Consider the following 26,958-nt stretch of genomic DNA (forward strand, 5'->3'; position numbering starts at 1 on the left):
TTGGCTCATGGCCTCTTCCTCCATCTTCAAAGGAGGATATGTAATCCTCCATTGAAATGGCTAGTTAAGTCCTTCTCACATAACATCACCCTGACCTCCTCTGCTGCTTCTCATCCACTTTTAAGGACCCTTGTGATTACATTGGGCCCACTTGGATAAGCAGAGATAATCTTTCTTTTTTTTAAAAATATATTTTATTGATTTTTTACAGAGAAGAAGGGAGAGAGATAGAGAGTCAGAAACATCGATGAGAGAGAAACATCCATCAGCCGCCTCCTGCACATCCCCCACTGGGGATGTGCCCGCAACCCAGGTACATGCCCTTGACCGGAATCGAACCTGGGACCTTTCAGTCCGCAGGCTGATGCTCTATCCACTCAGCCAAACCGGTTTCGGCAGAGATAATCTTATCATCTTTATTTTTTTTTAATTTGTTTTATTGATTAAGTTATTACATATGTGTCCTTATCCCCATGTTACCCCCTATTCCCCCCCACTCATGCCCTCACCCCCTGTTGTCTGTGTCCATTGGTTAGGCCTATATGCTTGCATATAAGTCCTTTGGTTGATCTCTCCCCTTTACCCCCACCCTCCCCTACCTTTCCTCTGAGGATTGACGGTCTGATCGATGCTTCTCTGTCTCTGGATCTGTTTTTGTTCATCAGTTTATGTTGTTTATTATATTCCACAAATGAGTGAGATCATGTGGTATTTATCTTTCATTGACTGGCTTATTTCACTTAGTATAGTGCTCTCCAGTTCCATCCATGCTGTTGCAAATGGTAAGAACTCCTTTTTTACTGCAGCATAGTAGTATTCCATTGTGTAGATGTACCACAGTTTTTTAATCCACTCATCTACTAATGGGCACTTAGGCTGTTTCCAAATCTTATCATCTTTAAAGTCAGGTGATTAGCAACCTTAATTCCGTCTGTAACCTTACTCCCCGTTTGTCCTGTACTGTAACATATTCACAGGTACGAGGGACCAGGGTATGGATATCTTTGGGTGGCCATTATTCTGCCAAAGAAAACTAGTTTGCATTGATTCCTCTGGCTGCAGGTACCACCAGGACAGAAACACTCAGTTATGTATAACCTTCTTTTGAGGAGAACTTATCCTTGTGATGGGCAGTTCAAAGGGTCATCCAAGTTCTCTGACCTCATCCTCCCCTCCCTGGGGCATGGTCCGGCCATTTCGTAGGCTCAGCCCACTGGCCAGGACCTGCCATGCTCCTGAGGACCTTCCAAAGGACATTTGCTGATGCTAATGTTTGACCACTCACCTCCAGCCAGTCATTGGGGTTACATATGTTATTAGCAACAATCGGATGGAGGCAGCTTAGGGTCTTGAAACTATTTGATTTACATTTTATTTGGGATAGGGGTACGGAGAGATCCTTGGCCTGCCTGGAATATCCTTATGAATGTGTGTGTGCAACATGTGAGCAGAGATGAGAGGACAAGAGGTGGGAAAACAGAACACCCAGCCAATAACAATAGCAACAAAAACAGGTGCAAATCTATGCAAGAAAATGCAGAGGGGAAAGAGCCCCTGGTCATGTGACCTGTGAGTCACATAAAAGTGACAGTAAGATGGGGGTGGATTCTTGAGGGGAGAAATGGGTCTCAAGGGGGCAGCATGAGCTTTGGGGTGGGGCTTTGCCTTGTTGAGCAGACTCTTTTGGTTAATTGCATGGATTTAGGGCTTTTGCTTTGGTTTTGATTTGGTTTCCATCACTGGTTGGGAAAGCACCCCTTACTGTGATTGTGTGGAGTCTTGGCCCTGAGATCGGGGCAGGGAAGGTGGGAAGAAGGTGACCAAGAAACTTTCCCAGAAGCAGGACCAGCTGCGGAATTTACAGGGTCCAGTGCAAAGTGAAAACATGAGGCTCTTGTTTATCAATTATTAGGAGTTTCATGATGGTGATAGCAGAGTATTTAAGCAGGGGCCTTTCTACACGTGAGGCCTTGTGTCATACATCCATGAAGCTGCCCCTGCCCAGAGTAAAGTACCCTGTGTGTGTCCAGGGCTTCTCAGATGTCACAAGTGATGATATCTGAGGCCTGTTTTCCAGGGAATTGCCAAGACTGTGGGCCCTGGGCCTGAGGACTCACTTTCTTATCACAGGACTTTTTTTTAAAAATACATTTTATTGGTTTTTTTACAGAGAGGAAGGGAGAGGGATAGAGAGTTAGAGACATCAGTGAGAGAGAAACATCGATCAGCTGCCTCCTGCACACCTCCTTCTAGGTATGTGCCGGCAACTGAGGTACATGCCCTTGACTGGAATCGAACCTGGGACTCTTCAGTCCGCAGGGCGACACTCTATCCACTGAGCCCAACCAGCTAGGGTCAGAACTTTTCTTAATTGCACTGGATGTGTGATGCTGTTCGAAAGGTACTTTGCTTCATCTGGGGGGAACCTACATTCTAGAGGCGGGAGTAGAGAGGGGGTGAAGAAGCCTTGCCTTTGCTTGCAGTGTGTGAACTCAAAGAATTCTGATTCTCCCAGTTCCTCGTCTAATGGAGAGCATGCTTCTGACTCCAGCCTGACATCATGGGGCTTGTTGGGTTCCGTGGTCGGCAAACTGCGGCTCGCGAGCCACATGCGGCTCTTTGGCCCCTTGAGTGTGGCTCTTCCTAAGCCTTAGGAGTACCCTAATTAAGTTAATAACAATGTACCTACCTATATAGTTTAAGTTTAAAATATTTGGCTCTCAAAAGAAATTTCAATTGTTGTACTGTTGATTTTTGGCTCTGTTGACTAATGAGTTTGCCGACCACTGGGTTAGGTGCTCTGAGAGAGGGCCAAGACTGTGCCTGGCATGCAGGGGTTAAAATGAGGATCCTCGGGCCCCCACCCATCCGACAGGTCTCTGGGCAGAACTAATGGTCATGATGTCCTCAGAGGAGCGTGGGCACAGTTGCCAAGGACCAAACCAGTTCAGGGTGGCTGACAAAGTGTTCTTGTTCCCCTGCTTGCCATTATCCGCCTCAGCACACTACACCCACGCCCACACCCGTGGAGGTGCTTTTCTCTGCAGGACCCCAGAGCCAGAGACCTGAGCTTCCACAGCTCCAGCCTACCCGGAATCCATCCTGAATTCAGGCAGCTCCCAGCCAGGTGTGAGGGAGAGAAGGCCTGGAGGTGGGGGCCAAGGGAACCATGTGGGAGGAAAGATAGACAGTTACAGCCCGTGATCGCTGCAAATTCATCCTGACTGATGTTTGCCAGTGCTTTCCCAGCAATCAGTTTACTGCCATTGCTGGCAATAGGCAGAAGCAATGACTTGGTGTTCCATCTCTTCTGTGCACCCCGCCCCCGCTGGGCTCAGCCGGAGGTGTTAATTAGCAGGGAAGTGGCAGTGGCAGGCTGCAGGAGGGAGGGAGGGAGTCAAGGGGCTAGCTAGCTCCTTGCTTAGAGGTTTTGGAATGTGCCAGAGGAAATAGCAGCAGCTCCAGAAGGGCCCGTGGGGCATCCAGGGCAGCTGGGCAAGGCCAAGAGTAGTTTGAGCCTAAGGGTTTAGGGACGGCTCCAGCCCTACCCTGGGTGCCACCATGAAAGCTTTGCTGATGGTTGAAGGGCAAATTCCTCTCTTCTCAAAACTGATCTTTCCTTTTAATTGGAATCCTGAGAAGACAGAGTGGGTGGAGAAGTGGGCAGGGTGAGAGAGAAGCCTGTGTTCTAGTTAAGTTTCCTCAGGCAATATATTTCTTTACCTACTGGGAGAAGCAGAGTGGAGGGAGTCCTGAGATCTAGGACTGCTTTCTTTTTTTTTTTCTGAGTAATTGTATTTTACATCTTATGAGTTAAGTAATACTTGTTCATTGTAGATATTCTAGAAAAACAAATATGCAAAAGAAAACAGGTTACGTGCATCTCCCCATTTGAGAGAGACCTATTTTGGGCTATATCCTCCTAGACTTTTTTCTCTATGCATAACTATACTCTCACTCTCTGTAATTATAATCCTGTTGTCGGCTCTTTTTGTTTGTTGGTACATCGTAGACATCTTTCCATGCCCATAAATGTGGATCGTGGATTGTTTTTTAATGACAGGGTAGCATTCCAAAGTTTGGATATACTTAACACTTGGAGTGTGGGAAACGAGTTAAGTCGGCTCGCGTGAATTGCGCGTACTCCGCGGGAGCCGTCTTTAACTCGGTTCATATAGATTTGCGGTGGAGTGCGGGAAACGTGTAAACTCGGGCCGATTGTAACTGCGTATTACCAAATATTTGTTTGTATTCCACCCTTTTGGTGGATGGAACAAAACCAAAAGACAGAGCCATCTTATATTTTGGCGGGAAATTCACCCGCACTCCAAGTGTTAACCTCCTATTATTGGACATTTAGGTGGTTCTTTTGTTGTAGTTGTTGTTTTTTCAACAATGCTACATCCTACTGGCTTCACCTTCATGCACACCCTTAATTGTTTCCTCAGAATAGAGTTTCCACAGGATACATTTCTATGTGCATTTTAAAGGTTTTAGACCAGTGGTTCGCAACTGGAAAGGGCATTTGGCGATTTCTGGAGACATTTCTAGATGTCTAGCTGGAGGGGAGGCTGCTACTAGTTCAAGTGTACAGAAACCAAGGTACCCTAAACATTCCACAATTACAACATGGCCCCCAAATCAAAGAATTATCAAGTCTAAAACATCACTTAGCGCCAGGGTTGAGAAAGTCTTCTTAGACACATAGATTCCCCGCCCCCCCCGGCTTTATTGAGATATAATTGACACATAACATTGTGTAAGTGTAGGGTGTATAGCGTGTTGATTTTATACATAGTGCAAAATGATTACCACCAATAGCTAACACCTCCATCCTATCACATAGTTATCATTTCTTTTTTTGTGTGGTGAGAACATTTAATATCTACTCTGTTAGTAACTTTCAAGTATCCCATATAATAAAAGGCTAATATGCAAATTGACCGAATGGCAGAATGACTGGTCACTATGATGCGCACTGACCACCAGGGGCAGATGCTCAATGCAGGAGCTGACACCTGGTGATCAGTGTGCTCCTACAGGGGGAGCACCACTCAGCCAGAAGCCCTGAACTGGACATCCCCCCGAGGGCTCCCAGACTGTGAGAGGGCACAGGAGGGCCGAGGGACCCCCGAGTGCATGAATTTCATGCACCGGGCCTCTAGTTTATAGTAATAGTAGTAAAAGCATAATATGCTAATTAGACCAGATGTCCTTCCAAATGACCTTCAGGACGAAGCCGGGCTGCGAGGGAAGCCTGGGTCCTGGGTGCCAGAGGGAAGCTGGTGCTGGCAGCTGGGGGAAAGAAGGTCTACTCTTGCACAAATTTCATGCATCGGGCCTCTAGAATGACATAATAGCATTAACTCTAGTCATCATGCTGCATATTAGATCCCCAGAATTTGTTAATCTCATTAATCTTATAACTGGAAGTTTGTACCCTTTGATCAATACTCCTCATTTCCTCTTCCCTTCAACCCCAGGTAACTACCAGTCTACTCTCTGTATGAGTTTGGCTTTTTAAGATTTCACACGTAAGTGAGATCATACAGTATTTGTCTTTCTCTTTCGGACTTTACTTAGCATTGTGCCCTCAAGTTTCATCTAAGTTGTGGCCAACAGCAGGGCTTCCTTCTTTCTCATGGCTGGATAGTATTCCATCACACACACATGTATTTTCACTCTTGGCAGGATTTGTGCAGCTGGAGTGCCTCCGAGGAAACGAGGCAGAGGTATTCAGTTTAGTTGGCACTCAACCCAAACCAACTCAAACCCATCCTGTCTTCCACTTGTAGAAGGACTTGAGTGCCCAAGCCTTTTTGGAGGAGGGAGATGGCTAATGTGAGCCACTTGGGACCTGTCCTTATATCCAGGAGAGAAAGAAGGGCAGGATTCCCCAGGAGAAGGTGCAGAGGAAAGAGAGAGGCAGAGAGGGAAGGAATGGGGAGGGGGGTAGTGCAGGACTGGACAATGCAATCCTTGTTGCAATGAAAAGAGGGTTGTATATATTCTTTAGGGACCTGAAGGCCAGTTCCGGGCACTGTTGACCCAGACAGGGAGAGCTCATGCCGTTGCAGAGTGCAGGAGGTGGCGTGGGTCAGAAAGCCTCTATTGTCTCCCGTGAAGCTGGCACAGGGAGTGTGAAGTCCTGTGTCCTGGGGTGCTGGCCAGGGCCTAGCCATCAGGAATAGAAAGCATCAGCACTTCCCATGCCATGTATTACAATGCTGTGAGATCCAAAATTTTATTCCATCCATGAAGTCTCCTCCTCAGGAGACTCATTGAAACTGGCTACTTCATTTACTTACCATTGGGATGTATTATAGCCATTTATTCACAACACGGATATTTACCAAGCACCTACTAATGCCAAGCACCATGAGCGGCAATGAATAAAATAGATGCTCATGGAACCCAGAATCAACAATGCATCAAGCAGTGTAAGTGCTATGAAGAGGGACATACAGAGTGCTCGTAGCACAGAGTAGGAGCACCCCACCTAATGGGGTGGCAGACAGGGGTTGACGTCAGAGAATTTCTCATAGGAAGGGATGTCCAAGTCAAGAACTGAAGGACATGCCCTGGCCTGTGTGCCTCAATGGTTAGAGTGTCGGCTTGCACAGCGAAGGGTCATGGGTTCAATTTCTGGTCAAGGGCATGTACGTGGGTTGCAGGTTTGATCCCCAGTCCTAGTCGGGGCACCAATAGATGTGTGTCTCTCACATCGATATTTCTCTCTCTCTCTCCCCTCTTTCCCTCCCTGCCACTCTCTCTCTAAAAAAAAAGAACTGAAGGACAGTTGAAGTTCACCCAAAGCAGAGGAATATAGATTTTTTTTTTCTGGAAGTCTTTGAAAATACACAATGTTCTGGTCTCCCCCAAGGCCATTTTAATATCATCCATGAAAGAAGGCAGTTGGACTAAATATGTCTTTAAAAATTAAGGTCCCTCTATTATTGTGAATATTTCCATCATATAGGAAGGGACTGGAATAACATAGCAAACATCATTATTGCCCGCACTCTGGTCCCAGGTACTCTGGATGGTTCTCCTGCAAAGTCTCATGGCTGCTGCCCCTGCCTCTGTTAGTTCATTCTCAACACTACATCCAGAGTGGGCCTGTTAAAACGTAGCTTGAGCATGTCTCTTCTCCGCTCAAAACCATCCTACGGCTCCCGTCTCAGTCCATGTGCTAGTCCTGTATGATGGACCCCCTGCCCTGTGACCTCTCTGAGCTCATTTCTGCGTCACCCCACTGGACTCCTTGTAGTTTCACACGCACACCAGGTGCAGTCCCATTAGAGGCTGTTCTGCCTGGGACACTCCCCTCCCAGGTAGCCGCAAGGCTTGCTTATTTTCCCCACTTTGAAGTCTTGACTGAGCTATCGCCTTCTCAGTGAGGTCTTTCTGGAAGACCATGGTGGTAAGCAGAAAAGGGGGCCCAGATGTCTGCATTCTAATCCCCGGATCCTGTGAATATGTTTCCTTATACAGCAAAGGGACTTGGCAGATGTGATCAAGTTGACCTTGAGATGGGGAGACTCTCCTGGATTGTGCAGCTTAATAAATGGAAGAGGGAGACAGGTGTGTCAGAGTTAGTGAGATCTGATGTGAGAAGGACTCACCCTGCTGGTGCTGGCTTTGGAGATGGAAGAAGGGACCATAAGATGAGGAATATGGGCAGTATCTAGGAGCTGGAAAAGGACAGAAAATAGATTCTTTCCTAGAGCTTCCAGGAGGAACACAGTCCTGTGAGCATGTTGATTTTAGCTCAGTGAGACTATGTTGGACTTCTAATGTACAGAAATGTAACATAATAAACTTGTGTTGTTTTATGTCACTAAGTTTGTGGCAGAGATAGGAAACTAATGTAACCACTATTTTTATTTTTATTTTTTTAATAATATTTTTATTGATTTCAGAGAGGAAGGGAGAGGGAGGGAGAGATAGAAACATCAATGATTAGAGAGAATCATTCATTGGCTGCCTCCTCCACCTCCTGCACTGAAGATCAAGGGGATCAAGCCTGCAACCTGGGCATGTGCCCTGGCAGGGAAGTGAACTGTGACCTCCTGGTCCATAGGTTGATGCTCAACCACTGAGCCATCCTGGCTGGGCTGTAACCACTATTTTAAAAACTGTACTCCAATATGCACCTGGCACTCCCCATTCTCCATCTTTCCTATATTTTTCTCTATAGCACTTACCATCAGTGAACATATATTTTACTTCCTTTGTTTTTTGCCTGTTCTACTCCCTCCACCCTTAAGAATACAAGCTCCATAAGGGCAAGTATTTTTCTCTTTTGTTCACTGTTGAGTTCTAGAAGAGTGCCTGGGACACAGGAGGTGTTCAATAAATGTTTGCTGAATGAATGAATTTTATACTCAACACTCAGATTTGTCATCCATTCATTTCTTCATTCAACCAATTTGTTCATGTTAGGACTTGGGAACTTAGAGGTAGTCAAGATAGGTCCTTGACTTTGAGGAGATAACTATCTGGGGAGAGAAACACAAGTATCTATAATAAAAGATAGTAAGTACTGTAGTTGAAATGACCTACTAAGTGCTGCAGAAAACTCAAGGAGGGAATTAATGATACATTCATGGATGGTGTAGCCCAAGAATTCATTCAACAGATACTTATTGTACATATGTTTTGGGCCAGCCCTTGTGCTAAGTTCTTCAAAAAATTTTTGAAGAAATACTGGCAAAAAGTCTTCAAAATTTGATCAAGATGAAAAATTCTCTGAGTTAAGAAGCTCAACACAGCCCAAGCTCAAGAAATATGAAAGAAAACCCTACTCAAGTATCAAAATTAAATTTCTTAAAACAAGTAATAATGAGTTCCTAAAAGCATCCAGAGAAAAAAGGCACATATCACCTACAGAGAAACAAAGACAAGGATGAAAGCAAATTTCTTGTTGGAAACAATGCAAAACTGAAAGAAAGTGGAACAACATCTTCAAAGCACTGAAAGAAAAAACATCCATTGAGAATTTTATATCTAACAAAAATATCTTTCAAAAATGAGGATAAAGTATTTTTTCTGACATAAAAAACCAAGAGAATTCATTGCCCGCAGACCTGCACTACAATAAATGTTAAGGAAGTTCTTTGGTTAGATGGAAAAATATACCAACTGGAGGTCTTGATCAACATAAAGGGGTAAATGGCATCTAAAATGATAAATACATGAATAAAAATAAAAACTTTTCTTTTTATTTAAAAAATATCTTTAAAAGATAATGGCTGTTTAAAGCAAAAATAATAATGTATTTGGGGGTTTAAAATATTAAGTAGAAGTAAAATATATGGAAGTCATTGCACAAAGGCCATAGAGGGGAAATGAAATAGGGTGTTCTAAGAGTCTTATATGACATGTGAAGTAGGATAATATTACTTGGAAGCAGATAATAATAAGTTAAAGATGTATACTGTGAACACTAAACCACTAAAAAAAACCCAGTTATCACTAATAAGCCAAATGAGGAGATAAAATGGAATGAGAAAAATGTTCAATTAATTCAAAGCAGGCAGAAAAGTGTTAAAATGAGAATGAAGAACAGTTAGACAAATAAAAAATAAATAGCAAAATGGTAGAGTCAACCAGCCATATTAATATCAGCAAATGTAAAATGGTCTAATCAGGATGTCCAATAGAACTTTTGGCAACATTTTTTTATCGGTGCTCTCTAATACCTAGTCACATGTGGTCATTGAGCGCTTGAAATGTAACTTGTGAACCAAATTTTAAATTTTGATTAAATTAAAATAGCTACATGTAGCTTAGTGGCCTGTTAGCGCAATTCTAGATACCTGGATTAAAAGGCAGATACTGTCAGCTTGTCTAAAAGGCAAGGCCTAACTATATGCTGGCAAAAGAAACTCCATAACTATAAAGATAAATATTTTTTAAAGAGGATGTGAAAAGAAATATCATGCAAACATTAATAAAGATGGATACATTAGTATTAAAATAGATATCAAGAAGATATACCAACTCCTCTGAAGACAAACATTTTTATTTAGTCATCCTTGGTATTACGTTGTTGCTGGTGGGGCAGTGTTAGTTTGCTAGGGCTGCCATAACTAAACACCACAGACTGGGTGGCTTAAATGATAGACATTTATTTCCTCACAGTTCTGGAGGCTGGAAATCCAAGATCTGGGTGCTGCAGGGCTGGTTTTTCCTGAGGCCTCTGCTTGGCTTGCAGATGGCCACCTTTTTTGCTTTTCTTTTCATGGTCTATGTACATACACCCCTGGTACTTCTCTGTGTGTCTAAATTTTCTCTTATATGGATACTGGCCAGATTGTATGAGGACCCACTGTAACAGCCTCATTCAACTTAGCCACCACTTTAAAGGCCCTATCTCCAAATACAGTCCTACTTTGAAGCACTTAGGGTTAGGGCTTCAACATATGAAATTGGAGGCCACAATTCAGGGTTAGGCCTTCAACATAGGAATTTGTTGGGGAGACACACAATTTAACCCAGAATAGCCGGGGCATTATTGATCACAGCTGTGCTCCCAAGAATGTGTCTTTGGGCTTCCATGGTGCAGTATAATTGTCTGAAGCACACAGTGCTTACCCTGGCTTATGAAGACTGTAAGGCAGTGGTTCTCAACCTTCTGGCCCTTTAAGTACAGTTCCTCATGTTGTGACCCAACCATAAAATTATTTTCGTTGCTACTTCATAACTGTAATGTTGCTACTGTTATGAATCCTAATGTAAATATCTGATATGCAGGATGGTCTTAGGCGACCCCTGTGAAAGGGTCGTTCAACTGCCAAAGGGGTCGCGACCCACAGGTTGAGAACCGCTTCTGTAAGGCAAGAGGCAGGGCCAAGGTAGTGGGGCTATGGCTCACCTCTCGAGAGTTGTAGAGGAAGATAGAATGGGGAGGAAGGGAATCATACCTACCCAGAATCTTAGGTTGCCTCTATTGTTTCCGTTGAAGTTTCTGAGAACAAATTGTGCCTCTTGCTAGATCTTTTGTGTTAACTGAAGTATCACTATATACAGGGTGGAGCAAAAGTAGGTTTACAGGTGTTCATATAGAAAATAATACAATAACAATAATACAGGAATAAACTCTGTACTCACAACTGTAAATCTACATTTGCCCCTCCCTGAATTAATGAAAGGAAAACTTCATGTAAACAATGTTGTTTATTCTGACCTCAGGAGAAGAACCAATTGAAAACGCTGACCCTTCCAGAAGCCCACCAACTCTCCCCGCCCACAAGCTGCCTCTTGTTGCCATGGCGATAGTGGTTTTCATCTCATGGAGAGGTGCTAGCGGCGGCTCCACTTTGTTGAATGTTAGGAGACTGTGGCGCTAGTTCATCAATTTAGCCCCTAAGGTGTGAGGTTTGAAGTTGGGGAGAGAAGAAAAAGGAGGCTGCTGAAAGGTCCTGTGGGAGAAAAGGTTTTAGGGGCCCTGAGCTACATAATCTGTAACAAAGTTAGAGCAAGTCTATAGAGCAATTTAAAAACAGATGGGCTTCCTGAAATCACCACTGTGTTTCCATGGAAACACCTCAGCTGACTCTCTTAGTTGCTATAAAGTGTTGTCCCCTCTGTATGGACAGAATCTCGGTGTCAACTAGAGGGAGCTGGCAGAATCAGTCAGACCAACCTGAGAAGGAAGAAGACAGACTTTAGAATCCTTAGGAGGATTCTCCTGAGAGTCAGAGCTCACGCCACTAGGGGCGATGTCAAGAGTCGCCTGTCTCATGATTTTTAGGGAATAGTGGAGGCACCTTCCTTCCTGCCTCTAGGCTTTGATAACCAGAGGACATTTGCTAACCTGTAATTCATTCATTTGATAAAATATTCATAGAGCACCTAGCACTGAATTCTGCCAGAAGCATCCATCAAGCTGGGGAAATGCGTGCCGGCCACAATGAATGTCAATTGCTTACATTTCTGTGATAGATCTGCAGCAACAGAGGCTCATATTGCAAATTGTCCAAATGGCCAGGGGCTTCTTTTCATCCACACCCTTGTCGTGTGTGTGTGAGTGCTTAGGGCACTGTGTTAGGTGTTGAGGTTATGAAAAGGAACAAAACCAGGCACAGGTTCTGCCCTCGGAGGCATACAGTCCCGGTGGAGCAATAAGCATTGGCATGGCAAGAATAAATGGTAATACAAATTAATGGTGCAGGCAGCAAGCTCCATAGGAATTCAAAAGGGCAGCCTTTCTTCCAGGGCTGGGGTGATCAGAGAGAGGGTCATGGAGGGGGTGGGAATTGAACTGGGCGTGAATGAGGGCCGGACTTGGGTAACTGGGAGGATCTTGAAAACCAATAATTGAGGAAAGTGGCAGAAGTACCAAGACAGGAGTGAGTGTGGGCAGTTGCCCAGGGGAAAGGAGTAGACTTATTTGAGAAGAAGGGTTAATGACGTGGAGAGTGAAAAATAAAATTGACTACGGAGAGTTGTGGGCTCACGTTATCAGGGTTCGGAAGGGCATGCAGGGAGTTTAGACTTTATCATGTAGACAGTGAAGGACTGTCAAAGGTTTTAGAGCAAGAGAGCTGCTGTTTGTTTATTTATTTTTTTTGCAAAGTAATGCTGTAGGATTCTTAATCTGGCAGCCTTGTAAGGATGGTTTGAAGGAGGGAAGAAAGAGCCAGGGAGACTGGATGGGCTTAGGATGGAGGTTGAGGGAATGGAAAGAAAAGGATGAGTGGATGGAATGGATGAATGGATGGATGGACCTTAGAGATACTAAGAAGCATAGACTGTAACTGATTGGATCTAACAGAGGCAGGAAGGGAGAGTGTAAGGTTTGAACTTGGGTCAGTAGGAAAGGAGTTTATACCTTTAAAAGAGATGATGCTTATCAAGCCCTATGTTAATCAGGAAGATAAGAGGAAAATCCTTGCCCTTAGGTAGCTCACAGCCTAGTAGGAGAAGACAAGGGTGATTGTAGATGCTGGGATAGAAGTACAGTCTGGCTCACAGGAAGGAGGGGCCAATTCTGGGGACGGGGCAAGAGAGGTGGTATCTTCATAAGAGATCATCTTGAGCTGACTGTTGAAAGGGGGCTTGTTTGAGAAATAATATGATAAGTTAAGGGTATCTGACTTCAGAGTTCAGTTTGAGGTAGGCAGGACATCTAAGTGGAAAGCATCCATTTATTCAATTCATTCCTATGGAGGGACCCCAGTCCTAGGGCAGGAACTCAACAGAAATGAATAAGGCTCACTCCCTGCTCTCGAACTGCCTGTCTAGTGAGGAGTGGGGATGGGGGGGAGGATAGCGTTCATTCCAGCATTCACAGGTCTGTGTGGAGACCCTCCCCACCTCACCAGGTGCTACCCTGGGAATGCAGGAGTGAACAGAATGGACAAAATCCCCTCCTCATGGAAGCAGAATTGGACTAAGTGGTAAAAGACAGTTTGAGGAAAGTGCTGGGGGTGGGGGTGTAGCAAAAAGGAGGAGGGAGTTCTGACTGCTGACTGGACCCCCCGGGAGGCCTATGCTGTCAGGAAGCATGAGGTGACCGACGGGCAGTCTCCTGAAACAGCAGTTGGAGATGTCAGTGGGGAGCTGGGCGTAGGGTCAGGTCAGACTGCATAATGAGCCCACACTTCAGCATGTGCCTCATGATGGTGAGGGGATGTGCTGTGTCTCACCGAGCAGGCAGCTCTGTAGCGGTGACAGCTGACGCCAGGCATGCCGACCCTGTGTGGATTGTGCTCGCTAGGACTCCCTCTCCAGGGAGCCAGCCTGTCAGCCTCCTTTTCTGGGCTCTGCACTTGCTAGTTCTTCTCACCACGTTTGCTCGAATGCCGATGGAGCCAGCACGACCCAACGAGCAGTAGTTCATTTGCTGCTCCAGGCCTATGTTCACAGGGCTCGTGTCCCAGCCAGCAACCCCCAAATCCTGCCACACTGATCCAAGGCTTATTTACTGGTGTCAGAGGGTCTCTGAAGAGAGAGTGGTTGTCATAGGTTGATTTGCATCCCCCACAAATTCACATGTTGAAGTCCTAACCCTCAGTATGTCAGAATATGACTGCATTTGAGACAGGGTCTTTACAAGATAATAAAGTTAAAATGAAGTATTAGGGTGGACCCTAGTCAAGCATAACGGTGTCCTTGTAAAGAGGAAATGTGGACATAGATGCGCACACAGGGAGAACGCCGTGTGGAGATGCAGGTGGGGATGGGGAGTGATGCGTCTGTGAGCTAAAGAATGGCAGAGATTGCCTGCAAACCTGAAGCCAGGGACAGGCCTGGAGCAGCCTCCCTCAGTCCTCAGCAGGAACCAACCCTGCTGACGCCTGGATGTCAGGCTTCCCGCCTCCACAACTGAAACAGTAAACTTCTGTTTAAGCCACACAGCCTGTAGTCCTTTGTTATGGCCAACAGGGCAAACTAATGCAGCGGGTCAGTGACTCTGAAGTCTTTCAAATCAGGAGCCTGTGGGGCCCATCCCACCGCTGCTCTAGGCCACACTGTCTTAGTCATATCCCTCCCTTGGATGCTGTCGAAATCACTGTTTCTGATACGGAGCCTCAGTAGGAGTTGAATTGTGGCTGACTGGCTCTCAGCTCCATCAGAGAAGCAGCCGCATATGTGTGTGTCCATCTTTCCCAGCTCATTTGTTTTTCGGAGGATTCTCATTACTGAAAGTGGAGTCTCAGCCAGAGTGGCTCAGTTGGCTGAGCGCTGTCCCAGGCACTGAGAGGTGGTGGGTTCGGTTCCCAATCGGGGCAAACGCCTGGGTTGTGGGTTGGATCCCCAGTTGGGGAGTATACAGAAGGCAACCGATGGATGTTTCTCTCTCACATCTGTCTCCCTCCCCCCGCCAAAATAATGACATTAAAATAAATAGATAAATAAAAGTAGTAGTGCCTCTGAATAGGCCCTACTGGACAAGGAGGTCAGTTAAAGAATAAAAATTCAATATGTGTTTGTGGTGGTGTTTGGCCAGATTTACAAGCTTATATAGAATTTTAATGAGCCAAGAGGGTTTTCATTCAAAGTCTGGGCATTAAGGGCAGAGAATCATTTCTAGTTGCCGTCACCAGCTGCTGATTCTGCTGGGGCTGAGGGACAAGAAAGCCGTGGAAGCAGGGGTTAGTCAAGCAGGTCCTCTGGCCAGGGGTGCAGCAATACCTGTTGTTAGAAAGAGTTCTGGCAGAGCTTACTTCTGGGGAGTTGGGCTCCTGTCGCGACTGGCAGAGGATCCGGGGTTCTGTTGGCCCCTCTCCCTCCACTCCTTGGCTTCTGCAAGGTGAACAGCTCGCTCTGGACTCACCCTCATTCTCCATAAGCCTCCAGAATGTCTGCACTTGCTCCTCAGGAACGGGGCACAAGTACCAGCCAGTTCAACTATTTTCTTGTTACTTTTTTGAAGTCTCAGAAGCAGGCAAATGAACATTATACTCAAGATTTACCTTGGCATATCCATTAATGAGTTCTGTCCACAAAAGTGTTTGAATCTCATGCCCATACTTTCTTTTTTTAATTTCCATTTTGTTTGTATTTTTCACTTGTCAGGACTTTCCTCAGGCCCTGACGTTTATCTATGTGCCAGGCGTCAAGCTAAAGATGATGTGTTAATTTTGTTCATTCTTCACAGTGCCTCTGTGGTGGGGGTACTGCAGCCATCCCCATTTTACAGATGAGGCTCTACAAGGCCAGTGGCTTGATGCAGATCCGCTGGCCAGTAGACACTAGGGCCAGGATGTGTGCCCAGGATTGTGACTCCAGAGCCCATGCTCTTCAGTGTGGCACCCACAGTCGCCGATTTGGACTTTATGCCCATGCTGGGGGTATGAAGGTGCTTGGAATGAGTCCGGCCCTCAAGCCCCAGAGAACTGCTATGACTTGGTGATGTGGGACAAGAGAGAAACGCACAGGGCTCTGGGAGCTCAGAATGAGGAGTTTGTCTGGAACTGGGTTCTGGGAGGGCTGTCTGAAGGAATTAATGACTAAGTTGGGATCTTTTGCACGGAGGAATCACACAGACAAGGGCACGGAGGCTGAGACATCAAGCTGGGGGGATGAACAGCAGCTTGGTGTACTGGTAACCCCGGTGAAAGGAAAGGAGAGAGGACAGGAGTGGCTGAAAATGAAGATGCAGAGAATACAGACAAGTACAGATGAGGAGACCAAGGAGGGGGATGCTCTGTTAGTCCAGGCGAGAGATGGTGAGGGCTACAACGTAGGAAAGAGATGGAGTTGGAGAGGATTTTGAACTTGAAGGTCCTGACAGATGAGTGGATGTGGGGTTGACGAACAAGAAATCTTAGCCAACACTGAGCACTTAATATGTTCCAGGTATAGTTCTAAATGTATGGCTTATTATGACTCATTTACGTCCACAGAAACCGTAAGAGGTTTTCTAGATGAGGAGCTAAGTGAGTTGGCCCAAGGGCACGCTCATGGCTAGCAGGTGACAGCCTGGGACTCCCCTCAGGTAGCCTGGCTCTGTGGCCTCCTCTCTTCATCACCGAGCTGCACCTCTGAATGAGCCCAGGGACCAGGGAGGGCGTGGAGTGAGCCTACCACCACCTCTGCCTCCAGTGCCCATGACCAAGCGGATGGTGGTGCCCTTGGCTATGGATTCTGGAGAGGAGCGAAGAAAGACGTTGGCTCTGTGTTACAGTGTGTAGTGCGAGGTGGTTGTGGAACACCCAGTGGAGGAATCCAGCTCAGGCCTGTGTCCTCCCGGAATCTCCTGTCACTGAGCCACGGGCTTCTGCACCCGCATAAATCATTACACTGCTTTACCTGTGGATAGCAGATAGATAAAAAAGGAAAAAAGGTTGGCGGTGCAGGGTCTAAAATCGCTCATAATCTGAAGCGATTTCTCTCTGTTTCCAGTTCACTGACTGGATGGCAGATTAAAATGTGAAGGTTTGAAAAAAACACACACCAACAACACAAAAATACATAGCTGTGCCAATCTCCAGTGCCTCAGGCATAAAATTAAATTTAACATTGTATTACACATTTGAAGACTTGTTGTCATAGGGCTGGCCAGACAAATATGATTTACAGTGTTAGTCTTTGAGAAATGAGTAGGAGAAATAAAATAGCCGTAGAGCTAGCACATTACAAAAAACCCATATCTGACGGTGTTAAGAAGTCCTGCTTGATCGCATTGTTTCTATTGCCTCCTCTTTTGTCTGTTTGAGGGATTCTGATGTGTGGGACAGGTTTTCCCACTGGAATCTGGAAATTCAACACCCACACTCTCCTTTCCTGGGCCTTTCATCTGCCCCCCACCTCCACCCATATTTTTCTTATTAGCTGCAGGGTTCTGTCTGCCTATGGGCTAATTTCTGAGATCTGAAGGTAAAGCTAAGATCAGGTTCTAACCCTCCCCCCTGGTCTGCCTGAGTGCTCCCCTTACTCAGACCCTCCAGCACCTTGTTTGAGTCCCTGTCTCTGTCCAAGGTAGGGGTTTGGTGTCTTACTGCAACTGCTCCTCCGGACAAAGCCTTCGAAGGGCCTCCGCTCAGTTCTGTGTCCTGCCCTTGGAGGCTTGTCATTTCTGTCAATATCAGAAGTGAAATATAGGTCAGCCTCACAGATCCCAGTGTTAAAAATAAAAGCTTCCTCCCAAGGCTTTGCGGGTTTGTAGATTGGCATGGGTTCTCCCCTTCCACCAACCCCACTTTCTAAATTGCTTCCTGGAGCTTAGTTGATGCCACTCTCCACAGAAGAGGGAGCCTGAAAATAGAGAGGAGCTGAAATGATCTCTCTTGGCAGGCTCCATCCCAAAACGTGACGGTTGCCTGAATGGGAATTGTAAATAGATGCACGGAGCAGGTTTCCCTCCAGCTGTGGGGTGAGGAGTGCTGGCTTCTGGGAGCTTCAGTCCCGTTTTCTATAAAAGTGGGTCTGGCGTGGAGCCTGGGAGGAGCCCCCCTCTCTTTGTGGAGCATCTGGCATACCTCTCTGGTGGCAGCCCCGGGATCCAGCAGTGCAATTCCTCCACATTTTGATGAAAAGACCCCCAGTCTCATCTTTCTCAGTCCTGATCCTTGCATATGAGCTCTCTCAGAAGAGTCAGCCCCTTCTCTGTGTCATTAAAATTCAGGAAGTGAAAAGCAGAGCCTTTTAATGACCGCACATTTCTTTCCTCCTGCACCCTCGTTCTTATTTCCCCTCTTCCTTCTCCTTCTCCTTTTATTCTGACTTCCCCACATATGTCCTTTTGCCTCCATTCCATTGTGCACTTCCTACTCCTGCCTAACTAGGAGATAAGTTATCCATCACATAAAAGCCCCTGGGAATTCAAGTCTTTGAATCGATTCCTCACCCCACTCCCATCCTCAGGTCTCATTTTTCAGGCTGGTCTGTGCTTAACAGGAGCTGCATTGTCGTGAGGGGACCCTAAGGATCAAGGAGACTTTGACATTTGGGCTTTTCATAAGCCATCTCTGCAAAGCCCGGGCAGATCTCGAAACCGACATGTGCCTTCCTCCAACAGCTGGTAGCAGCGTTGCTTCTTTGTTGTTGCTGCTGGCAGGCCCAGGCCAGCCTCCAATGTAAGCATTTTCCCAGGGTTCAAGGAAATGGGATGGATCTGTCTTGTCTTTTAATCCTTCTGAGTTGGATTTTTCTCAGAGGTTTCTTTCTGGGTGGGGTGTGCCGGCTGCTTTTCCTCTAAACAGGAGTGGGGAGAGGGAGAGGAAGACAGCTGAGAAGGAGACTGGCAAATACATTTGGTGGGTCAAACAGAAGTGGTTACACAGTTTTCTAAAGCTATACTCCAGGCCAAATTAAATGATTTCTTGGAGAGTAAAGGAGGCTCAAAAAAAGGCGTGAGATGGGTGACCCTCTATGAACATAGCCTCCACCTGTCACTCTGCCCAAGAAGAGCCAGGCTCCCGAGGGAGCAGGAAACACACATTCCTTCCGTTGGAGTCCATCCTCTTGGGGGGCCCTAGGGCACCTCGCTCTGTGGGGTCAGCCCTACCATGGCTTGCTCTGTGACCCTGGGCGTGTCATTTGGCTGCTCTGCAGTCCTATGCCTTCGTCTGTGAACGGGGAGAATTGGACAGGAGCAGTGCTACTCAACTCTGGCTGCCAGACAGAGTCACTGGGAGCCTGGAACCACGCCAGCAGCCAGAGCTTCCTGATTACTTTGCTCACAGGTGAGGGAGGCCTGGCTTGGGTAGCTTTCAAAGCTCCCTGGATGAGTCTGCCATGCAAACAGGGCTGAGAAGCGCTGCCTAGACCCGGGTCTCTCAAATTGCAGCTTTCACATGATTCATGTGGGACCTTGTTTAACTCAGATCCAATTCCATAGGTTCCAGTGGGGTGGAGGTTCTATCCCTCCAGCAGGCTCCTGGCCAGGCTGATGCTGGTGTTCCCACCTCACTCTGAGCAGTAATGGCCTGGATGGTCTTTGCAGTCCTGATAGTATATAGGGTTTATTTGTTTATTTATTTTTGGCAGGAAGAGGGCGGGGATTAAGTGAAAGAGATATATATGCTTTTAAAATATCAATGAGAAACATCAGTGATGAGAGAGAATCATTAATCAGCTGCCTCCTGCACGCCCCATACTAGGGATCAAGCCTGCATGTTCCCTGACTGGGAATCGAACCATGACCTCCTGGTTCATAGGTCGATGCTCAACCACTGAGCCACACTGGCTAGGCAAAAGAGACATAGTTTGGTGGTAGTGGGGACGAGCTCCCTTTCATCATTTGGGAAATGTGATTCAGTAGTTGATGGGTAGGGTTCAATTTGCATCTGTTTCAAACATTGAAATAGGTTTATTTAGGATGGACAAAGAAAATGTGTGTGTGAGTGTGTGTGTGTGTGTGTGTGTGAGAGAGAGAGACAGACAGAGAGAGAGAGAGAGAGAGAGAGAGAGAAGGAGAGAGAGAGGGAGAAAGGACTATGAAGGAGAATGTGTAAATGTATGGCGCTCATAGGGTGAATGCTCTATGTTAAATGAATCTTAGGTTTGGGTAGATCAGTGAGTGATAAATGCCTAGGCTCCCCCAGGTCCAGTTCCGGTGAGGAGATGAGAAGAGGGCCACATTTTACTCAGCTGGGATTGAAGGCAAAGATCTCGCTCCCAGAGCAGCTCCAAGGCTGGAAAATTTCATGTCCTCCGTGCCATCTTTTCCCGTGCTAAGCAGCCATCTGCTCCAATTATTCTTGAATTATAGTGACAGCTTTTGGTTTACCCAGGGTTTCGAATCATCTGAACTTAGGAGCAGAAGTAAAATTATGCCTTTCTTGGTCAGAACATTTCAGCTGGCTGCTTTTAAAAGCCTCTTTCCTTCCCACTTCTCCCCACCCCAACCTTGCTGTGAGCCACAGACACTGTCGTCATAGTGTCTGCCTGATGGCTGCATGATTGCATATGAATGTTAAAGTCAAGGTCAGCCGTAGAGAGATGCTACCTACATCTTACTGTCTTTTCTCATCTTTGTAAAATGACAGATTCCCATATGTGAAAAAATTCTCCTGCTTTACAATTATATTTAATTAAAATTAAACACTGCAAGCCTTGTGGTAGTGATCCTTCTGCCCACATAATCACTGGGATTTCTTTTGCTTTAGAATAGGTTTCCAACAGAGCAGGATTTCTTGCTAAAATCCACAATCCAGGACTTAGTCACTGTCCTATTTTCAGGGATTCTGCTGATTTGTGGCTAAGGGGAGAAAAATGGTTTTCTAGCAAATATATTTTCTAATCTAGAGAAAATATATGTATTTTCTCTCTCTCCATAGTTTTAATCCCCTCCCCTCCATAAGTAAAAGTTCTTTCTTTGTAGCTTCAGTGAGCTTCTGGTCATAGTTCCATGAGCCCAGTGCTCTGTCCAACTGAGCAGGCTCCTCCTGTTGTTTGCTGTGACCTTAAAATTTGGAGTTTGCAAAGGTGCTCCTTTATTTTATGACTAGAGGCCCAGTGCACAAAACTTTGTGCATTCGGTGCGGGGGGGTCCCTCAGCCCGGCCTGTGCCCTCGCACATTCTGGGATCCCTCAGGGGATGTCCACCTGCTGGCTTAGGCCCGCTCCCTGGCAGCCCGGGAGCCCTCGGGGGTTGTCCACTTGCCAGCGGGGAGCAGGCCTAAGCTGCAGTCAGACATCCTTAGCACTGCTGAGGAGGCGGGAGAGGCTCCCACCACCACCGCTGTGCTGGCAGCCATCAGCCTGGCTTGTGGCTGAGCAGAGAGCTCCCCCTGTGGGATCGCACTGACCACCAGGGGGCAGTTCCTGCATTGAGCATCTGCCCCCTGGTGGTCAGTGTGTGTCATAGTGACCAGTCATTCCTAGTTGTTCTGCTGTTAGGGTCAATTTGCATATTACCCTTTTATTATATAGGATAGAGGCCTGGTGCACAGATGGGGGCCAGCTAGTTTGCCCTGAAGGGTGTCCCGGATCAGGGTGGGGGTCCCACTGGGGTGCCTGGCCAGCTCGGGTGAGGGGCTGATGGCTATTTGCAGGCTGGCCAAGCCCCCCAGAGGGGAGCCTCACCCCATGGGGGTGTGGCCAACCTGGGTGAGGGGCTGAGGGCTGTTTTCAGGGTGGCCACACCCCCTTCAGGGTGGGGGTTCCTACTTGGGTGCCTGGCCAGCCTGGGTGAGGGGCTGATGGCCGTTTTCAGGCTGGCCACACCCCCCGGCGACCCAGCCTCTCCTTTTTTTCGTTTTATTTTATTTTTTTTTCAGCGCCTCCTTGAGCAGAGGCCAGGGTGGGCTGGAAGCAGGTATCTGGGATTTATTTATCTTCTATAGTTGAAACTTCGTAGCCTTGAGCAGAGCCCAGGGCTGGCCAGGGCAGGCGGGAAGCTTGGCTTCCTCCATCTCCGGGGGCAACCCAAGCCTCCTGCTTGCTCCAGCTCCATGGCTGCCGCCATCTTAGTTGGGTTAATTTGCATACTCGCTCCTGATTGGCTGGTGGGTGTAGCGGAGTAATGGTTAATTTGCATCTTTCTCTTTTATTAGTGTAGATTTTTCAAATTGCAAGCTGCAACCCATATTTTATATAGGTTATAGAAACAATAGATTGCAGATAGCATATAAAAATGAAATAGAAGAGAATGAAAAATCAAAACACATCACACAAATAAGGGCTGATAGTGTTTAGTGAAACCTTGTGTGTGTACTGCATGCAAATGCCTTTTTTACTATGGATCATGGAAAAGAGAATTTGAAATACTTTAGAATGTATACTCCCAGGCCAAGGAGGCAAAGACAGTGCATCTTGTATTTCAACTTTAATTGATTTCATTGATTCAGAGGTGGTGTCTAGACTCTGAGAGAAAGTGCTGGCATGGATTAGCAATGTATTTTGTTTTGTTTTTGGTTAATCCTCACCCAACGATATTTTTTTCCATTGACTTTTTTTTTGGAATATTTAGTAAATTTACTAAAATGAAGCTTAAATGATATAGAACTGAAAATATTAGAAATCTACATACAATAGAAAGTAAATATAAATTAGGCAACTCTATGAACATTTCCAGCTAAGCACTCATACAAATACATATTCACCTCTTTCTTTTATATAGGAATAACATATACATACTGGCACATGACATGATGATTCTGGCAAAAATATTTCGGCGACATTAAAAATATTCTCAAGTTTTAAAGATGGTGTGGAATAAGTTTTATTTTATTTATTTAATTTTTTTGAAACAAGTTTTAACGACATTGCACATGAATTGAAATCCCTGATTTCATTCCATAACTTTCATGCCAGAAGCATGTTGGTTTTACTTTTTTTTTTAAAACAGATCTTGGTGTCATATACATTGGCTTATTAATAATTAAAGCCTCTTGTTTACACAGTATCTCAGTCTGGACAAAGAACTTTTAGTATTGACTATTTGCTATGATGTTTTAAACTTTCAAAGTCTTTCAACCTAAGAAAATAGCTGCACACATTTGAGGGTTTTCTTATAAAACACAGTCTTAAAAAAAGCACTGATGATTGGTCTCTTCTTTTTCTAGTAATAGTTTTGTCTTATCTTTTTCACATAGTATGAAGTATATTCTTATGAGGGACTGCATTAAGATCTAGTAGTTCTTCAACAATGTTGCCAAGTAGCCACATAAATCCCAAATGCAGCAAAGGAGAACAATCTTCATAGTGCACTTCCACCTTATTGAAGTTGAAGCTGCTCCTTTCGGATATTTTTCCACTTCAGTGTGAAGTAGATTATTCGGGTTTCGTTAGTGGTTTCATTTGTGGCTTTAAAAGAAAAGGTGTTGATTTCTCCCACAGTTCACAGTTCTCCAATGAGACTTGTTTGGAAATCATATCGTCCAGGAATGTTTTGAATAACCAAATGCTCTTTAGTAGATTCAGTGCCTTTCAATGCAACTGTAATAAATGAGCATCTACATCCTTAGCCATATTATCAGTACATCCTGGAACCAAAGTAAGATGGTTTTCTTTCCTTTTTTTTTAAAAAAAATATATATTTCCATTGATTTCAGAGAGGAAGGGAGAGGGAGAGAGAGACAGAAACATCAATGATGAGAGAGAATCATTGATCGGCTGCCTCCTGCATGCCCCCCCGCCCCCTGCTGCGGATCAAGCCCACAACCCAGGCATGTGCCCTTGACTGGAGTCGAACCCGGGACCCTGAAGTCATCAGGCCGATGCTCTATCCACTGAGCCAGACCAGCTAGGGCTAAGATGGTTTTCTTGTTCCCACAACCCACTTAATTGTTATTTTAAAATATGAATATTTCCATCATTTATAATTTCTGTTTTGGGTGATAGTTCTGACCACCACCCTTTTATGACTGCTTGAAGCCAGTTTAGACCAACTATTATATATTCTTCAAATTTGCTTTTAAGTCGAGACTTTACAAGAGGCAACAAGTCTACACAGCAGCTGAGTGAGATGTATTGTTTTTCTTCCTATAAACTATCGCTAAGCTCAGGAAGGTACCACTCCAAGGTCTTCTGTCCTCACCAAATAAGCATCAAGTTCACTTATACGTCTTTCTCCAGAAAGTTAAAGCTGCATTCAGTCTCAAACTCCTGCTGAACAAAATTTTGCCATTGTTTCATGATCCTCAGAAACCTCAGGAAAAACCCACTGTATTGTGATGATGCGCTTTCTGTCTGTGAAGAGCCAGAATCACTGGCGTTAAGCAAATATGTTGGACTATCGTGGTGTAATTTTTCAGGCGGGGGGCCTGCGCAAGCCAGTTCATTTTCTTTATTTGCCATGTCGCAGTCCCCACTTTTAGGGGACTGTTATTAAAGCAAGAATTTGGAAAATTTCTGTGATAGATCACCTTATGTAGTTTATCTGGGCCTTTCACAATGTGTCCAACTGTTCTATTTATGTAAGCAGCCAACCGTTTTGGAGATTTCTTAACCACCTCCATGTTCCTATTAGTGAAATTAGAAATCCTTTTTCTAGGACAATCAATGGAATGATCCTCAATATTATTATAAAAGTTCAGTTTTTTAACATTGTGGGTTTCAGATGCCATAATCTCCCAAATACCACTGCCTCCTGGTACCCCGGCGCCTCAGTCCAGCCCCAGCGCTGACCAACTGCGCCTGGAAGCCTAGGGAGTCCCCGGGCTCCCGGGCCAAGCCCCACTCAGGGCCATTCAAACCAGCCGCGCACCTCCATTGACTTTCTTTTTTTCTTTCTTTGTTGATTAAGGTATTACATATGTGTCCTTAGCCCTCCCCCTATTGCCCCCCCCCCCCCACTCATGCCCTCACCCCCCTGGTGTCTGTGTCCATTGGTTAGGCTTATATGCTTGCATATAAGTCCTTTGGTTGATCTCTCCCCATTACCCCCACCCTCCCCTACCTTCCCTCTGAGGTTTGATGGTCTGATCGATGCTTCTCTGTCTCTGGATCTGTTTTTATTAATCAGTTTATGTTGTTCATTATATTTCACCAATGAGTGAGATCATGTGATATTTATCTTTCTCTGACTGGCTTATTTTGCTTAGCATAATGCTCTCCAAAATGCTCTTCAGGACTTCCTTGGACCTTTAAGAATGTTTTTCTGGAATTTTATTAGCCTTGGCGAGCACTCTTACCCAATGTCCCCATCAACTTCTTGTTCTTCACAAAGTGTGCTTATTTGCTTCTAATTTCAAGTTTATTTTTATCCTCTCTATGTATGTGGACCATTAATTTTTTAAAAATCCTCACCCAAGGATATGTTTTTATTGATTTGAGAGAGAGAGAGAGAGAGAGAGAGAGAGAGAAACATCAATGTGAGAGAGAACATCAATTGGTTGCCTCCTGTACACACCCTGATCAGGGATCAAACTCACAACCATTTGGGACTATGCTCCAAACAATAGCCATATGACCAGGGGGAACCAGTAATTTTGAAGCAGATGTGTTGGATATGATAAATCCTCCCATGTTGCTCTCTCAGACTACCGGGTGCCTCTTCCTTGTCTCTAGTCTGTGCACTCACCTGCTGTTAAACACAGAGCATGAAGAGGTGGGTCTCAAAGGTATCCCTGTGGGAGACCTTGGATGCAGTGCCCCAGCCCCTTCCAATGGCATCTCACTCCAACTCAGGCTGCCAGCCACCTTAGTGATAATAGTAATGAAAGCAAATATTTTTGTGAGCTATGCGCCACCTATTTATGCATTATTTTATATAATCTCTTAGAGTATACTAGAGGCCTGGCGCGGGTACGGTTCCTAGGCCTGGCCTACAACCAGGGCCATCTTCCCTGGCTGCCTGCAGCTGGCCGCGCCCCCCGCCCCCCATCCCCAGTTCCCCGTTCGCCATCGGGTGATCAGTGCCTGATGGCCTGGGGAAGGGACTAAGAGGTTGGTTGTTTCCGCCTGCTCACCGGTCCCCGCCCCCGCTGTAGGTCACCCTCTGTGTGTGGGGCGACTGGCAGGGCGGGGGCCTTGGCCTGGCGCCCCCTGCGTCCCCTGCCACCCACCCCGGTTCTCTGTTTGCCATAAGGTGATCGGAGCCTGCCGGCCAGGGAAAAGGACCCAGAGGTTGTAAGTGTGCCTCATAGTGACTGGTCCAGTAGTGTTCTGGTTGTTCTGCTGTTAGGGTCAATTTGCATATTACCTTTTTATTCTATAGGATAGAGGCCTGGTGCACAGTTGGGGGGCTGGCTGGCTGCCCTGATGGGGGCCCCAGATTGGGGTGGGGGTCCCCGCTGGGGGGTGTGCTGGCCTGGGTGAGGGGCCACTGGGGGTTTGCAGGCCCGCCACACCCCCAATCGTTCTGGTCTCTGGCCATTCTGGTCATTCTGCCGTGTCAGTCACTGGGTTCTTATTATATAGGACTAGAGGCCCGGTGCACAAAAATTTGTGCACTCGGGGGGGGGGGGGGGAGGGGAGGTCCCCCAGCCCGGCCTGTGCCCTCTCGCAGTCTGGGACCCCTCGGGAGATAACGACCTGCTGGCTTAGGCCTGCTCCCGGGTGGCAGAGGGCAGGCCCAACCCCTAGGTGCAGCCCCTGGTCAGGCTCAGAGCAGGGCTGATTGGGGAGTTGGGGCGCCACCCCCTGTCATGCACAGAGCAGGGCGGATTGGGAGGTTGTGATGCCACCCTCAGTCACGCTCAGGGTAGGGCTGATTGGGGGGTTGGGGCACCGCCTCCTGTCACACTCAAGGCAGGGTCAATGGGGAGGTTGCGGCACCACCCCCTGTGATGCACAGAGCAGGGCCGATCAGGGGGTTGGGGCGCTGCCCCCTGTCACTCACATAGCAGGGCCCATCAGGGGGTTGGGGAGCTCCCCCGTCTCATGAGCAGAGCAGGGCCCATCAGGGGGTTGGGGAGCTCCCCCGTCACGCACAGAGTAGGGCCGATAGGGGAGTTAGGGCACCGTCCTCTGTCACACACAGAGCAGGGCGGATCAGAGGGTTGGGGCGCCACCACTGTCACACTCAGGGCAGGGCCGATGGGGAGGTTATGGCTCTACCCCGTCACACACAGAGCAGGGCCTGTGGGCAGGGGGGTTGGGGCGCCACCCCCTGTC

General features: G+C 46.5%; 1 protein-coding gene and 1 pseudogene across 1 annotated transcript in view; one reads left to right on the top strand and one right to left on the bottom strand.

Moving 5' to 3' along the window:
- The window catches only part of SCD5 (stearoyl-CoA desaturase 5), a 146,490-nt gene that overhangs the window by 18,079 nt on the left and 101,453 nt on the right, over nucleotides 1-26,958 (top strand). The window lies entirely within an intron of this gene.
- On the bottom strand, nucleotides 23,329-24,467 carry LOC139006725 (KATNB1-like protein 1; annotated as a pseudogene).

The sequence above is a fragment of the Myotis yumanensis genome, unplaced genomic scaffold (assembly GCF_028538775.1).
Source record: "Myotis yumanensis isolate MYYU_CA2020_CCGP unplaced genomic scaffold, mMyoYum1.0.hap1 SCAF_1, whole genome shotgun sequence".
NCBI classification, from domain to species: Eukaryota; Metazoa; Chordata; class Mammalia; order Chiroptera; family Vespertilionidae; genus Myotis; species Myotis yumanensis.